Below are 16,646 nucleotides of genomic sequence, written 5' to 3'. Positions count from 1 at the left end.
AAGTGCTGACGTGGCTGTCTGGCTCACTGCCCCCCAAAATGGACCCGGCTGAGGGGTCCTGTTCTCTGTACCTACAAGCTCTGTTTTAGACCATGTTCCTGTCATCTAATACACCTCTGTTTTACTGGCTGGCTAAGAGTCACATCTGACTGCGAAGCTGGGAGGCAGGACCCTCTGGCTTCCCCAGGACCCCGCCTGGGCGGACTCGCTGTGGGAAGCTCACGGAGGGGCAGAGGATGCTGAATGCTCCAAGGTCAGACCCAGGAAGGTGGAAGCCGTGTGAGCTTTTTGCCCTGAAGGCAGGCTGCTCATAGAGAGGAGACTTCCCCAGAGTCCTGCCTGGCTTCATAGGGAGCAGTTCCAGAGCATCGCCCGGGGACCCTGTGACAATGACCCATCCCAGCTGTGGATGTTCTCCAGAGACTTGATTTGGGCCTGCAGTTTATTCCATCTCTGCTACAAGCCTGAACCAAGAACTTTGCCATGACTGTATGTCATTGATTCCATTTAACCAATTTTAACTCTCACCTTTCTTTCTTTCTTTCTTTCTTTCTTTCTTTCTTTCTTTCTTTCTTTCTTTCTTTCTTTCTTTCTTTCTTTCTTTCTATAAATAAACCTTTAGATTTTAGATACTAAAGGATGGGCATCAGCATGATTTTAGGGTAAGATCTAAATTATACATTGATCTTGGTTTGTGGCTGGTCCTTTGGGATCAGAAGAACCTATTATTTGATGAGACTGGTTGTAAAGAACCACTCATCTCTGAATCCAGTGTTTTTGGTGGTGATATAAGAACTGGAACGCCTGAAGAAATTGCCTTTATGTTCTCTTGTTAGCCAGTGTGGTGAAAGAGGAGTTTACTTTTGTGGCTGGTTCGGTATATCTTATAAAAGAATAAGCACCCGTTGTGGGTTGTTTGCCCTATTTCTCACCAGTTGGTCCTGAATTTGGCATCCTCAGTTGTGACCCACTAAGGCACAGTTACAACTGGGAATTAGGACTAAAAATATGTCTACACAGCAAAAAAACAAACAAACCCCACAGCGGTGAGTCTCAGGGCCCCGATCAACTGTCTGTGGCTGGCGGGGCTCACAGAAGCATTGTAGATGTTCGGGTTTGGGCTGGGCCCCAGGTTCCGAAACCTGCCCCCTTGCTGGATTTTACAGCCCCAGCTTCAGCCCCAGCCCAAATGCCGGACTGGCTATTTTAGCCCCAGCTGACTCTGAGACACACTCAGTAGATGTACCACCATTGCAGAGTGTCAGGCCCCGATCCTCAGGTGGCCGAAATCAGCCTTGCTCCATTGACTGCACAGCAGCAGATTCCCCCAGCTGCGGATCGGGAGCTTGGACTTTCGCCTCTGGGTCACTGCGGGGATCCAGCCATGGCCAGGAGAGGCAGCGTCAGCACCTCGTGGGAGCTGTTATGCGGTCTGTATGAAATAAGTTGGTCTAGTGGTTAGAGAAGAGAGCTGGGACTCCTGGGTTCTATTCCCAGCCCTGGGAAGGGAGTGGGGTCTAGTGGTTAAAGTATGAGGGGCGGGAAGCCAGGACTCCTGGGTTCTATCCTCAACCCTGGGAGGGGGATAGGAAGCCTCTACCTGGATACGGCACCATATCACAAAACCCACCGCCCCTGGCTCAGATTGAGTGCCCCAGTGTGGATGCTGCCTTGGATTTGCACTCACCAGGGCACCATCTCACTATTATCTCGCATCACTTGCATTTGTCATTGCACCAGCGCGTGGGGGCAGCCCCAGCAGAAATCCCCTCCTGCACCCGACACACACAAGAGGTGCTGGGGGCCGTGCCAGGGGCGATGACAACAGGGGCAGGCATCAGGAAAAGTGGCTGTTGGGTGCGTTGCTGTATTCTGGAGAGACCTCCCCTTCTGCCACCAACCTGCCCCACGGGAGCCCAGCACAGTGCCCTCTGCTGCCCATGTCTGCCACCGTCTCTCCACTCTGCGGAGCTCCCACGATCTGCTAGCCTGGGGCAGTGACAGACCCTCTTGCTCCCTAGTTATAACACCTGGCCCTGAGCTAGCCCCTTTCTCCAGCAGATTTCAGTGTGCTTCACAAAGGAAGTTGGCATCACTATCCCCACTTTATAGATGGGGAAACTGAGGCATGCATGGGGGGACTGACTTAACCAAGGTCACCCCGCAGGCCGGCCATGTCTGTAGGCAAAAGCCTGAGGACTTTAACTGGACCGGTCTAGTTAAAACATTACAAACTCCCGCCTCACCCAGTGGGGATGCCATTATACCAGGACAAAGGTTTGTTGACTGGTAGGTCAAATTACTATCAGACCTCAGGCCTACTGGTGACCCAAACTCCCAAGATGCTTTGGGAATGCTGCTAAACTCTCACAGGCTGTGAAAAATGTCAATTTGCTAACATTTTTAGCCTAGCGCCCTGTTATTTGCGTTGCCACGCGACTGTGCGAGAAATGTACCAACTGCAAACAAACGGAAATGTATAAATAACATAGTGATGGTAAAAGTTTATGTTTAAGCAGCAGATGTGTAATGGTGTAGTGGGAAGTCTATGAAATTTACCAGACACAGATGGATTTGTAGCCTTGCATTGGGAAAGAGGAAGTGATAAGCTGGAACTAAGTTACCTATAAGTAGTCCAGGCTGTATGCAAGCAGTGGCAAAAGACATCACGGGGATCAGTCTGTCGTTTACATCAACGGCTGCAAGGTTTGGTTCAGCAGACTCAGTAATGGATCTGCCTTTCTGTTTGGGCGCTGTACTAATAACTAATAAATACTGGCTGGGGCTTGGGTCCTTGAGGTCTCTTTAAGTAGGAAGATTGAAGCTGAATTGGTAATAAATCTGCTTCCCTGGGGGATCCTCCGACCCAAGTTTACCGGCTGGAACCAGACCGGGCAGGGTCACAACCTCTGTGTCGGGAGTAAAGACCTAGCTGTGTGTGGAGACTCTGGCTGGGACGGTCTAGGGGCCTACAGGGGAGGGGAAAAGTTTGAAGAAGAGATGTAAGACTAGATCCAGAGAAACGTTAACGCCATCAAGAGTAAAATGCGGGCGAAGAATGGGTAAAGTAAATAGTAAATATAGTAAATAGTAAAGATGGCCTTGGATTGTTTGTAAAGAAACGTGCTGTTACACATGGAGGTTCTGGGGCCGCACCGCGTCCGGCCGGCCCGTGGGATCACACGTGTGCGCTGCTTGTCTCTGAGGCTGATCTGAGAGTGGAGGGGAAAGCGTGACCCGGGGCGGCAGCTCAGCATCGGGCGCGCGAGGCTTTTAATCAGCAGTTTAAGGAAGTGACAGAAAATGCTCAGAAAGGGAAGCCGCAGAATGGGGAAGTCAATGGGCGGCTGGCGAGCACCGCAAGGAAAGGGTAAGGCAGGCGAGAGGAAGGAGCCGAGGAGACGGTGGAGACGTGGGGTTGTCAGAAACGGGCGGAGGACGGTGAAAGCGGTTGCGGTGACGCTGGGAGCACCGGGGAAGCCGGCTGAGTGCAAGGAGGACCCAGAGGATGTGATGGAGCAGGACAAGCCTCAGCGTTAATAAGGCAGCCGAGCCATGTCGCAAGTTAAGAAAATGAACTGCGTGCTGGAAGGAAAAGGTTTGGGGGCACCCAGGGTAAGGAGGGGCGTGGAAGAGATCGGCCCAGGGGCTCTAGAGAGAACTGGGGCAGGAGGCTGCCAGCCGACCGGGCGGGTTTGTGAAGGCCGGGTGCTGGCGTGATGGCAGAATGCTTCTTAAACGCAACGTTGAAACGTGACATTGTGACAGGCCATGGCAGAAAGGCCAGGCAGGGGAGAAACCTGTCCAGGCACTAAGTCAATGGGTTCCCCAAGGGTGCCGAACAGCACCTGGTTCCACCCAGTTCTGTAGGGGGAGATGGGCCAGAGACGGCAGTTTCCTCCCGGACCCTGCACAAAGCAGGTTGGACGAAGTGTGGGTATTTTCGGAGTTCACTGTATTCCAAATGCGAATGGGTCTGGAGTCTGGGGGGATGGGACATGATTCCTCTGGGGGATACATGACTCCAGCAAACCCTGGGAAGGGTCAGGACTGTCACAGGACACTTGTAAAGCAACCGACCGGCCAAGGAGGAGCTGCTGGGCCAAACAAAGCAATGGGTTTCTAGGAAATCCCTGTGGGGGCGGGGATGCAAATTCCCACCTCTGCCCCCGGCCTTTCAAAGTGATGCCCTGAGGAATGAGCCACTGGCTGCGAATACCTCGTTCCCAGATCGAGGGACCGGCCTGCAGCACTCACAGATTCCCAGGGGACGTGTTCACAGAAGAAGCTATGCTGAGCTTGGCAGCACTGAAAAGCCCCTGGGTGGGTTTGACGGGCTGCACCCCGGCCGGAGCCCTGGCTGGAGTCGGTAAGCCTAGTAGCAGGCGGGTGGGTTCGCTGATTGGTTTAACCCGTGTTCTCGGCAGTCCTGTCACCGTAAGCACTGAGGTGCTGCTTGGGGGGAGCTTGGTGGGGCCGGAGCTGTGGGGCTCATGGGGCTTGTAGCCTCGGAGGGGGCAGAAAAGCGGCCGGCTCAGCCAGTCTGGTTTGTTGGGGATATCACAGTGCCAACAGGAAACCGGGAAGCCTGGAGCACCCGGCAGGAGGGAGAGCAAGGCGGGTCCTGCCCATGAGAGGAGGCGGCTGGCGTGCCAGGAGCCCAGGGCGGGTGCCCTGGCTGGGCCACGGAGGGGCAGGACCAGTGCAGTTGCCCTAAGCGGTGACACCATCATCGCCCCTTCCTCAGCTACATGGAGCTCCGGCCATCTCCTAGCCTGGGGCGGCTACAGCCCCCCCTGCTGGGCCGTGAGGCTCACAGCACCTGGCACTCAACTGCCCTTCTCCCGAGCGATCTCACTGGGTTGTGCAAGCGAGGCCATGTCGTTATCTCCACTTCAGAGAGGGAAACTGAGGCACTGGGCAGGGCCGGGACTTGGCCAAGGTCACCTCATGGGCAGGCCGCGTCCACACACAAACGCTGTAGGAGTGTAACTGTACCAGGCTAGTTAACACATTACAGCCCCGGTGGGGGTACAATTATAGCCCTGCAACCGGGCTAGAACTATTCCCGGATGAGAAGGGTTGACGGGTCTGACCCTGGTACAAGGCACCTGTATCCTGGTGTCACTGCACACACACTGCTGTTGTACTGGTATAAATATATCAGCAAAACCGACCCCACCTGGACAAAAGTGTACGGGGTAGACTGGAAACTTTGGGACAGGACTGTCTCTTGCTCTGTGTCTGCAGAGCCTGGCACAAAAGGACCACTGATCTCTGCGTGTCTGTGCAGCGCCTGGTGCAACAGGGCCCTGATCTCAGTCACTGTTTGTCTGGGCAGCGCCCAGCCCGACAGGGCCCTGATCTCGGTCACTGTGTGTGTGGGCAGCGCCCGGCGAGACAGGGCCCCGATCTCTGTCACTGTGTGTCTGGGCAGTGCCTGGCACGACAGGACCCTGATCTTGGTCACTGTGTGTCTTGGCAGCGCCCAGCGTGACGGGGCCCTGTGACTGGCGCACAAACCGCCCCCGGAGAGGGAGGGGTTAGGGAACTGCCCTGGGCCCTGGTGGCAGAGTTGCCAAGAGTCCCTTATTACAAGGGACGTCCCTTATCTTTCCATCTCCATCCAACAAGACCGGGAGCTGCTGAGTGCTGCAAAATGCAGCAAGAAAGATGCCTAGCAAAGGTAGGTGAGTCCTGCGTGTCGATGATGTTGATGATAATCTCAGGAGGCGAGGTGGCATCGGGGTGCTAAGAAAACACCCCTTGTTTGGTAAATAAAATGTAGGCTTGAGCCCTCAGCCATCCTTTCGGGCAGCTCTGCCCTGCCACACCCGCAGGGCCCTGCCCGGCCGGAGGAGGAGCTTGGCAGGGAGCCGAGAGCAGCTCCCTTGAAAGGCGCCAGCGGAGGCGAGCAGGGCTGGGATCGGCAGCTCTGCAGAAGGAGACCGGAGGCAGGCCCAGAGGATGCTCTACCTGAGCTGGTGAGAGGGAAGGACTCTGGGCATTTGCAAGGTCGGAGACATCGCCTCAGGTTTGTTCAGGTCTGTGCTTTTCCCTCTGGCTTGGGGAGGCGGCAGGAAGTGACCCAGGAGGGTGACGAGCGGCGGGGGATGACACAGAGCTCTCTGGGAGCAGGGTTCAGCTGCCTGCCTTGTGGCCTGGACGGTGGCTGATATGCTGTCCCCCCGGTGCAGCGTTCCCCAGCTCCCCAGGCCGGGTTGTGCTCTGTGCCCAGCCTTGCCCACGTTGGGATGAAGGTTCTGCCCCTGGGGTCGCGCTGCCAGGCCAGAATCGCTCCCTCCCCTCGACGCGCAGTCTGTCGGCCCCGGTCGTGCTACGGACCCCTGAGCCCTGCTGCATGAGGCCGGCTGGGTCTTCAGCAACTGCAGCCCCCTTGTGAAATCCCCCCCAACTCCTTCCTCCTCGGTGGCTGGGCTCCCAAACAGCATTGGCAAGACAGTTTATTAACCAGCTACCTGGCCCCACGCCCTGTCGCCTGCCTAGGTGCTTATAGAGAGAAGCAGGTGCTGGTGCCCGGAGCTCACTCTGCTCCCAGCTCTGCAGGAACCCAGGTGGGCACATGCCAGCCCCTCTCTGCACCCCACGGGGCACTGGTCTCCATGAACCAGCTCTGCCCCCCAGCACGGCTCTTCTCCCCGCAGCCCAGCTGGGGCTGTTAGGACAGCCAGAGCCACCGCCATGCCTGCTGCTCAAGGGGCTGCCATGGGGACTCGGGGAGCTCGGGGGGAAGGGGTATCTGGGCAGGGACAGGATGCTGCCCCCAGATGATAGTCCCAGCTTGGAGCCCGGGGCAGCCTGAGCGCAGGGGGATCTGCTACCCAGGGGCTCTGGGGGTGTTTGGCTCCAGCCCAGCAGTGCCCCCTCCTGGGGGTTGCAGGCCGGCTGTGACGGGCTCGTGTCCCCACAGGGCCAAGCGAGAGGAAGATGCTGCTGCTGACGTTGGTCGTGTGGCTCTTAGCGCTCTGCGCCGTGTCACTCGGTGAGTTCGGATCCCCAGGGCTGGGGGTGCGGGGCAGGGCCTGGAATCCCTGAAGCAGCTGAGAACTGAGTGGGGAGGGCAGGGGAAATGGGGCTGGGGAGTGGGAGAGCAGGGACAGTGGGAGGAACAGTGGCAACACCAGCTGATCCCCAGCTTCTACTAAGGCCCCGTTAGGAGGTTTCATGGTGAGAATGTCCCTGCAGCCTAGACATCGCCCCCTGGATCGGAGCAGGGCCCATCTACCCCGGTGTCCCGGCTCCAGCAGCGGCCAGTGCCAGATGCTCCAGAGGGAGCTGCCAGACACCCCCTAGTGGCCCATGATGGAATAACCCAGCCACAGGGGAATTTCCTTTCTGTTCCCATCAGTTAGTGGCCCCAAGTCCTGGGGCGGGAACCCGTCCAGTCCCACCCACTGTGACGCTGGCTGTTCTTGTTCTCCACAGAAACCTCTGATCCGTTGCTGGATCCTGCTCTTGGCCCAGTGACAGTCAGTGGCAGGGAGTTCCCCAGGCTGATTGTGCCCGATGAGCCTTTTCTCAGGGTCAGATGTTCTGACCTTCCAGTTTCTGGGGAGCTGGACTCCATCCTGTTCGTCCCGTCTCTGAAGGGACCAGGCCGAGGGGCAGCGGGGTCGACAGTGGGAGATCAGAAGGATCAGGGGCCTCCCAGATGGAGAGAGAGTGGAAAGGCTGCGAGCGGAGGGAACAGGTCGTAGGGATGCAAACGACCAGAGGGGTCAGAGAAGACAAACGGGTGCTGAGCCACACACCCTGGGCAGGAGCTTCCCCAGCCCCCACATGGTCTCCAACCCAGCCCTTGCTTGGCCTCCCTCCAGCCTCGCCTGGCTCCCCGTTCACCCCTTTGCTGCCAGCAGCGGGTGGTGCTGCGGGGCGAGCAGGCTCCCGGCCAGGCCTCTCTCCAGCCCCGTCACATTTAACACAGGGCTGCACGTCCCCCCTGCGCCATGCACGGCCTTTGCTGGTCCCCACCCCCACCCCATTGCCACGGCCTTGACCCCACTCAGAGCACCAGCCCTGGGCCTGATCCCGCTGCTTGGGCTGGGGCAAGTGGGGGGCACCCACATTAACCCAGCCCTTTCTCCCCTCCCCCGCATGGCACAGGCTGCCCCTCCATCGTCTCCCGCTCCCAGTGGGGGGGGGGGGAGGCCCCCAAAAAACAGGGTCCCGCTGAGGACCCCAGTGCGGTATGTCGTCCTCCACCAAAGAGCAGGGAATCGCTGCTTCACACCGGCCTCCTGCAGCCGGCTGGTCAGGCGCATCCAGAATTACCACACGTTCAAGAAGGGCTGGTCTGACATTGCCTACAAGTGAGTGGGAGCGGGGTGGGGTGGGGGCCTCCCCATAGTTATGGGCTGACTCAGGGCCGCTGCCTCCAAGCAGCCACATGGGGGCGGTGGAGACCACACTCAGGGGGAGAGGGGACTTGTCCACAGCAAAGATTTCGTTTCTATATTTAATATTTTTGGGCTGAAAAGGGGGATTTGGGGAGGGGTGCACCCAGAGTCTCTGCTGCGGGGGAGGGGGAGTTAGGGGGCTTAGAGCCCCTGGCAGGGGGAGGCGGGGGGGGGGCTGAGGGAGTCCCTGAAGAGCGGTGGATGGGACAGGGCAGTGATGGAGCTGGTGGGGGGATGGAGGGCCGCAGGGAGCCCCTGGGCTGTGCTACGAGCTCAGCCGACAGACGCCACGTGGCCTGCGCCCTGCTGGTCTGTGACACTGCCCTGTTCCGGCGTTGTCGACACGTTTCCCTGGGGCCGGCCTGACGCCCCGCAACGAAAACCTGGCCAGAGATTTTACTCCGTGAAACGTTTTGAGATGGTGAAGTCGGGGGGATGGAAACCCAGCTGGGAATTTTCCACAGGGCGGCAGGTCCCTGCGCTGTCCTTCTGCCCCAGATCTGGGCTGGCTACAGCCCTCACTTGGCCCCCAGCTGTGTCCCCCGGGGCAGCTTCCATCAGGGATGTTACACACAGCGCCACCTAATGGCCAAAGAGCACAATACAGGTTAGCCCCCCCATTCCAGTCCCTTTCCTGATTGGGTCTTTAGCTGCATGGCAGAGGATTGAGCTTCTAGCTCCAAGGGTCCCAGGTTCAAACCCGGGCAGGGCCAGCAACGACCCTGGGGGAGCTGCCAAGAGTGATGGGGAGGGGAGGGTGCGGCCGACGTGCCCGTGCGGGTCTCACACTGAGCTCTGCCTGCAGCTTCCTGATCGGTGAGGACGGCAGAGTCTATGAGGGGAGAGGCTGGAGCACCGTGGGAGAGAACTGGAACCGGATATCACTGGGATTCAGTTTCCTGGGCAACTTCTCCAGTACGTGGGTCCCGTTTGTACAGATTTCCCTGCTAGGCCCTGCCAGGAGCTGTCCCTCGAGCTGTAACTATCCGTGGGGTCGTGCTGGCCTATGGGGCCAACCGGATACAGATCAGGACCCTCCTTCCCTTGGTCAGGCTAAGCCAAACGGATGGGGTTCTGGGTTACTTGCCTCCAGCCCCAGACAGCCCTCCCTTCTCCCAGGGAGCGGCCGCAGACTCCTTCCGTCCAGCCCCTTCTGTTGCCAGCCTCCTGCTTGCATAGGCCCCTCCAGCTGAGCCTGCTTCCAGTCATTTCCCCGCTCCCTTCTCCAGGTGCTGCCTGTACAGTCAATTGAGCCTAATTTACCCTGTCAGGGCCAGTGTGGGGAGCACACCCCAACACCCCTCCCGATCGCTAGACTCCCCTCCAGAGCTGGGAATAGAACCCGGGAGTCCTGGCTCCCAGCCCTGCCTGCTTTAACCAGTGTACCTCACCCCCCACCCAGACCTGAGAATAGAACCCAGGAGTCCCAGCTCCCTGCTCTCACCACTAGACCAACTCATTTCACTGTGGCCATGGAGCAGCTCTCACCAGGTGCTGACACTGGCCCTGCTGCCCTTGGCTGGGTCCCCCCAGTGACCTAGAGGTGACAGTCCAAGCTCCAGATACACCTCTGGGGGATATCAGCTGCCATGGGTCAGCAGAGTAACACTGATTTCCACCAGCTCAGGAGATGGGCCTGACAAACTCTGTCTTGTTTCTGCCCCAGCTTCTTCCACCTCACCCACCCTCCTCCCCAGCTCGCTAACAATTCCTGCTATTAAAAGTTGGGTGGAAGATTCCCGGCTCTTCCATTTGTTACAATCAGGCAATTTTTTTCAGTTCATTACAATCAGTCAGTTAAACCCTGACAACAATCGATGGTGGAAATTCACTCAAGGTAAATTGCCTGAGAAGAATCATAGAAGTGTATGACTGGAAGGGACCTCAAGAGATCATCTAGTCCAGTCCCCTGCACTCAAGGCAGGACTAAGTATTCTAGGCCATCCCTGACAGGTGTTTGTCTAACCTGCTCTTAAAAATCTCCAGTGACGGAGATTCCACAACCTCCCTAGGCAATTTATTCCCGTGCTTCACCACCCTGACAGTTAGGAAGTTTTTCCTAATGTCCAACCTAAACCTCCCTTGCTGCAATTGCTTCTTGTCCTGTCTTCAGAAGTTAAGGAGGACAATTTTTCTCCCTCCTCCTTGTAACAACCTTTTAGGTACTTGAAAACTGTTATCATGTCCCCTCTCAGTCTTCTCTTCTCCAGACGAAACAAACCCAATTTTTTCAATCTTCCTTCATAGGTCAAGTTTTCTAGACCTTTTATCACTTTTGTTGCTTTTCTCTGATTTTCTCCGATTTGTCCACATCTTTCTTGAAATATGGCGCCCAGAACACAATACTCCAAGTGAGGCCTAATCAGCTCTGAGTAGAGCAGAAGAATTACTTCTTGTGTCTTGCTTACAACGCTCCTGCTAATACATCCCAGAATGATGTTTGCTTTTTTTCCAACAGCTTTACACTGTTGACTCATATTTAGCTTGTGATCCACTGTGGCCCCCAGATCCCTTTCCGCAGTACTCCTTCCTAGGCAGTCATTTCCCATTGGTGTGTATCTGACTGTTCCTTCCTAAATGGAGTACTTTGCATTTGTCCTTACTAAATTTCATCCTATTTACTTCAGACCATTTCTCTAGTTTGTCCAGATCATTTTGAATTATAATCCTCTCCTCCAAAGCACTTGCAACCCCTCCCAGCTTGGTATCGTCTGCAAACTTTATAAGTGTACTCTCTATGCCATTAAATCACTAAATGATGATGAAGATATTGAACAGAACCGGACCCAGAACCCAGTCCCTGTGGGACCCCACTCATTATGCCCTTCCAGAATGACCGTGAATCACTGATAACTATTCTCTGGGAACAGTTTTCTAACCAGTTCTACACCCACCTTACAGTAGCTCCGTCTAGGTTGCATTTCCCTGGTTTGTTTATGAGAAGGTCATGCAAGACAGTATCAAAATTAAAGTCAAGATATACCACATCTACCACTTCCCCCCATCCACAAGGCTTGTTATCCTGGCAAAGAAAGCTATCAGGTTGGTTTGACATGATTTGTTCTTGACAAATACATGCTGACTGTTACTTAATTATCTTCTAGGTGTTTGCAAATTGATTGCTTAATTATTTGCTCCATTATCTTTCTGGGTACAGAAGTTAAGCTGACTGGTCTGTAATTCTCCACGTTGTCCTTATTTCCCTTTTTGTAGCTGGGCATTATATTTGCCCTTTTGCAGTCCTCTGGAATCTCTCCCATCTTCCATGACTGTTTGAAGATAATTGCTAATGGCTCACATATCTCCTCAGTCAGCTCCTTGAGTATTCTAGGATGCATTTCATCAGGTCCTGCTGACTTGAAAACATCTAACTTGTCTAAGTAATTTTTAACTTGTTCTTTCCCTATTTTAGCCTCTGATCCTACCTCATTTTCACTGGCATTCACTAGGTTTGACGTCCAATCACTGCTAACGTTTTTGGTGAAAACTGAAACAAAAAAAGTCATTAAGCACCTCTGCCATTTCCACATTTTCTGTTATTATCCCCCCCTCCACTCCATTGAGTAATGGCCCTACCCTGTCCTTGGTCTTCATCTTGCTTCTAATGTATTTGTAGAATATTTTCTTTTCACCCTTTATGTCTCTAGCTAGTTTACTCTCGTTTTGTGCCTTGGCCTTTCTAATTTTGTCCCTACATACTTCTGTTATTTGTTTATATTCTTCCTTTGTAATTTGACCGAGTTTCCACTTTTTGTAGACTCTTTTTGAGTTTCAGATCATTGAAGATCTGGTTAAGACAGGGTGGTCTCTTACCATACATTCTATCTTTCCTACACAGTGGGATAGTTTGTTATTGTGCCCTTAATAACGTCTCTTTGAAAAACTGCCAACTCTCTTGAACTGTTTTTCCCTTTAGACTTGCTTCCCATGGGATCTTACCTACCCAACTCACTGAGTATGCTAAAGTCTGCCTTTTGGAAATCCATTATCTTTATTTTTCAGTTTTCCTTCCTACCATTCTTTAGAATCATGAACTCTGTCATCTCATGATCACTTTCACCTAAACTTACCTTCCACTGTCGCCACCCCATTGCCATCTGGTGCACTGCCTTGTGGGAGACTTATGCAGGGCATTGTGGGACACCAGCCCCCCCAGGGAACAGAGGGAGCTTCAGGGGCAATTCCTCTGCTCCATCCCCTGATCTGCCCCTTTTGGGCTGTTTTTAGTTCCACACTCCCCTTGGCTCGCAGTTCCACACTCCCCCGGCTCGCCGGCAGAGGCCTGGGTGTTGGACGGCCCAGTAGAGTTCCTGTGGCTGGCCTAGAGACAGGCCTGAGTCCCTGCTGCAGCCAACTGCCACAGCGGCAGGCGTGCAGCCATGAAACTGGGACAACCGAGGCATGGCCGATGCCCACTCTGACCCCTGCCCGGCAGCTCTGTTCCCTGTGTGCCCGCCAGAGCCAGACCCGCCGGCTCCGCCCACGATCATTTCTGCCCGTCAGCACCACAGGGCGAATCCAGCTCCGACTGGGCGAGGGAGAGCACAGCCTGGCGCAGGCATCCCCGCTCTGGAGCTGCACCCCAAAATCCTCAGGAAAGTAAGAACAAAATCCAGGGCTGCCCAAGCTGATCCAAGTCATCTGAGCTTTCGGGGGCCTCCCGTTTCCTCTGCAGCCTCCAGGGCTAGAATCTTCCCTTATGAGCTGGGTGCATCCTTGTTATGGGCTGGGTTAAACCCCCATTGATGGTTGGTGGGGGCGAGTGTGTGTGTGTGTGTGTGACACACCCCGGAAAAAGCTGGAGAGAGCGATTTTGGGTCTGGTGTTAGCTAAAGAGGCCCACGTATATTCTTGGTCAGAAACAAGGCTGCATCAAAGAAAATCCCAGACTCCATCAATTTCTACTTCCAGCTGGAAGGTTCCCAGGGCCCCGAACTTTGACAAGCCGCTTGACTTCCTTCGTTAAAAAAAGGACAGCTCAGGCCCTCCCAGGATCCCAGGAATTCGGGAGTCTGGGGTTTTCAACACCCCGCCCCCCCACCCAAATAACAGCATCATGAAAGCCATAAGAGTCGGTGACGCAGCCCCCAGCAGGATGGTTGGCTGAGTCCTCGGTCGCTGGGCATAGGGCTGTGTGCTGGGGGGCTCAGAGCTTTGCTGGGATAACCAGCCGCTGAGGCGAAATGCCAAGCACAGACAGCTCAGACTGGACTTGATGGCACATCTGATTTAAATGGCACCTAAGTGGCATCAGGCTCTTGTGCCAGCTTTTGCCATGGTGCGGCAGGGAGAGTTTTGCTGAGCGCATTGGGATCTGGGGTGGCCTCTTCTCAGTGGGGAATGAGCATGGGGATGCAGTTCCCCCCTGACTCCACCAGGGGGCGATAGCCCATTGCAGGGCAGGAGTCTTTGGTGACAGCCGCTGAGCCAGCGCATGTGGGTAAGTGGGGGCCACCCGCTAACCCGCCCAGCCTGGCACTAGTGCCCATCTGGTTAGAGCTGGTTCCCCCTGAGTGCTAGGCCCCGAGCCAGCCGGGCACCCGTTTCTCCCTACTCTCAGTCCTTTCAGTGCGGGGAAATGAAGAGTTAATCTGGGCTGTGCAGGGGCGGGCCACCGTCTGTTCCCTTATCTCTCCATGTCCTTGGCCCGCACCGGTCAGTGCAGCGCGTCCAGGGTTAACCATTAAGCAGGACTTCCTGTTTGCCGCCAAACGCAGCAGGACCGAACAGGGGAATTAGTAGGGTTGTTAGGGGTCCGGTTTTCAACCAGTATGCCTGGTCGAAAAGGGACCCTGGAGGCTCCAGTCAGCACTGCTGATCGGGCCATTAAAAGTTCTGTCGGTAGTGCAGCAGGCCTAAGGCAGGCTCCCTGCCTTCCCTGGCTCTGCACATCTTCCAAAAGTGGCCAGCTCCCAAGCAGAGGGGCGGCCAAGGAAGTTCCGCATCGCATCCGCAACTCCTATTGGCCAGGAACCATGACCAATGGAAGCTGCATGGGCGAGATGCGGGCAGTGCGCACTGCGCAGAGCCGCCTGACCACACCTCCACCTAGGAGCCGGACATGACGTCCGCTTCCGGGAGCACCGTGTAGCCAGAGCAGGCAGGGAGCCTGCCTTCGCCCCACTGTGCTGCCAACCAGGAGCCGCCTGATGTAAGTGCTGTCCGCACCCTGAACCCTCTGCCCCAGGTCAGAACCCCCTTCCACAACCTAACTCCCTCCCAGACCCCACAGCCCCTGCCCAGCCCTGAGCCTAGGGTGACCAGATGTCCTAATTTTCTAGGGACAGTCAAATATTGGGGGCTTTTTCTTATGTAGGAGCCTATTACCTCCTACCCCCATCCCAATTTTTCACACTTGCTAGCTGGGCGCCAAACCTGAGCCCCATCCCACACTCAAACTCCCTCCCAGAGCCCGCACCCTGAACCCTCTCCTGCACCCCAATCCCCTGTCTCAGTCCTGAGCCCCTCCTGTACCACAAACCCCTCATCTCCAGCCCCACCCTCAGCTGGAGCCCTCACTTCCTTCCACACCCTAACCCCCTGCCCCAGCCCAGAGCCCCTTCCCACACTCTGAAGCCCTCATTTTTGGCCCCACCCTGGAGCCTGCACCCCCAGCTGAAGCCTGCATCTCCCTGCACCCAAACCCCCTGCCCCAGCTCAGTGAAAGTGAGTGAGGCTGGGGGAGAGTGAGTGATGGAGGGAGGGGGGCTGGAGTCAGTGGGGGCTGGGGCGTCAGAGAGGGGGGGGGCAGGGCCGCAGGAAGAGGCGGGGTATGGGGTGAGACAAGGATGTTCGGTTTTGTGCAATTACAAAGGTGGCAACCCTAGGAACGAGAAAGAGAAAAAGGAGAAGAAAGACCAATGCAAAGCTGGTGGAGGGTGCTTGTCCAGCTGGCACCCACTGGCATCACTGGCCCAGGGACTGGAATCCATAATACCCTATAATAGGGCTTGGAGACATGGAAACAACGCTGCCAGCTGGAGACTGGCAAGCAAATAGAAAGGTGTCAGATGCTGAGATACAGGAAAGTCCACGGTTTTCCCCAGGAATTGAAATTAGGGGGGGTGTTTGAATTTTCAGGGGGGTGAGGGCCGATGAGTGGTGAGACTGTGAGGGTGGACTGTATGGCGCCATAGTGAAAACTGAAAAATGTTTCACACTCATTTTGTTAGATTTAACTCATGTTTTAAAATCATCACACAAATTAAAGTTGGCTACTCAAGCATTACATCTACATCCTCCTTGGTTTCTTCTTGTAATTTTGCACAACTCTGTTAATGAACTTTGTGCAGTGTGTTCATCTTTGATGGCTTCTTGTGTGTCTGGTGTGACATTCTATACCTTGGGGGAGTGGCCTGTAACCCCCATACTCCTATTTATATGCAATTGTGATCTTTCATATAAAGCATGGCATGTAAGGTATCAGGGTAAATGTTATGATCTGCTGAAACCCACTGTTCCATCTAAATATATGTATCATTAATTCATACGAAGTTATGAGATTGTGTTGTATGGTTGTCAGTAAAACATGCTGCAAGTTGGGGAATCGGCCAGATATTAGCTCCCCACAGACAACAGCAAGGAAAGTAATCAATGCCTGGGCAGGTGTCAAAGAGCCGTCCACAGCCATTGTCCAGCAAGGGAGCTACAATTCAATGACTCATCTGCATAAGGCCAGACCAGGGGAATTGCTCAATCTTCCCTGGGGACTGACAAATGCCCACCGGACATGCCTGGACATGTGTTCTCCAAGCACATGGATTGAGGGCTGCAAGCAACAAAGACACTGAGAAGACTGAAGACTCCAACAGAGGAGACTGGCCCAGGTTTCAAGGGTGAAACCTGTATACTATGAACTGTAATATCCAGGGGGGTGAGAAAAACTACTTAATCTAGATGTTGCCCAGTCTAATAGGGTTGAGAGTTTAGACTGCATGCTTATATTTTATTTTCCTTTGGTAACCAGTCTGACTTTTTACCTACCACTTATAATCACTTAAAATATACCTTTTGTAGTCAATAATTTTGTTTAATTGTTTATCTTTACCAATGAGTTTGCCTGAAGTGTTTGTTAAGGGTGTTTGCTCAGGTTTACAAAGGCTGGGGTATATCTGCTTTCCATTGATGAAGTGGTGAACCAGTTAATAAACTTGTACTGCTTGTCTTGAGCAGTGCAAGACAGTATATTCCTGAGGTACAAGGCTGGGAGCTGGGGGGATTTGGCTGGTG

The 16,646-nt window shown here is 54.7% G+C and overlaps 1 pseudogene; it reads left to right on the top strand.

The window, feature by feature from the left end:
• The first annotated feature begins 3,573 nt into the window (after window positions 1–3,573).
• LOC144279281 (peptidoglycan recognition protein 1-like) lies at window positions 3,574–14,482 on the top strand (annotated as a pseudogene).
• The last annotated feature ends 2,164 nt before the right edge of the window (window positions 14,483–16,646 follow it).

The sequence above is a fragment of the Eretmochelys imbricata genome, chromosome 23 (assembly GCF_965152235.1).
Source record: "Eretmochelys imbricata isolate rEreImb1 chromosome 23, rEreImb1.hap1, whole genome shotgun sequence".
NCBI classification, from domain to species: domain Eukaryota; kingdom Metazoa; phylum Chordata; order Testudines; family Cheloniidae; genus Eretmochelys; species Eretmochelys imbricata.
The sequence above is the reverse complement of the archived record's forward strand: the minus strand, read 5'-3'. Positions and strand labels throughout refer to the sequence as shown.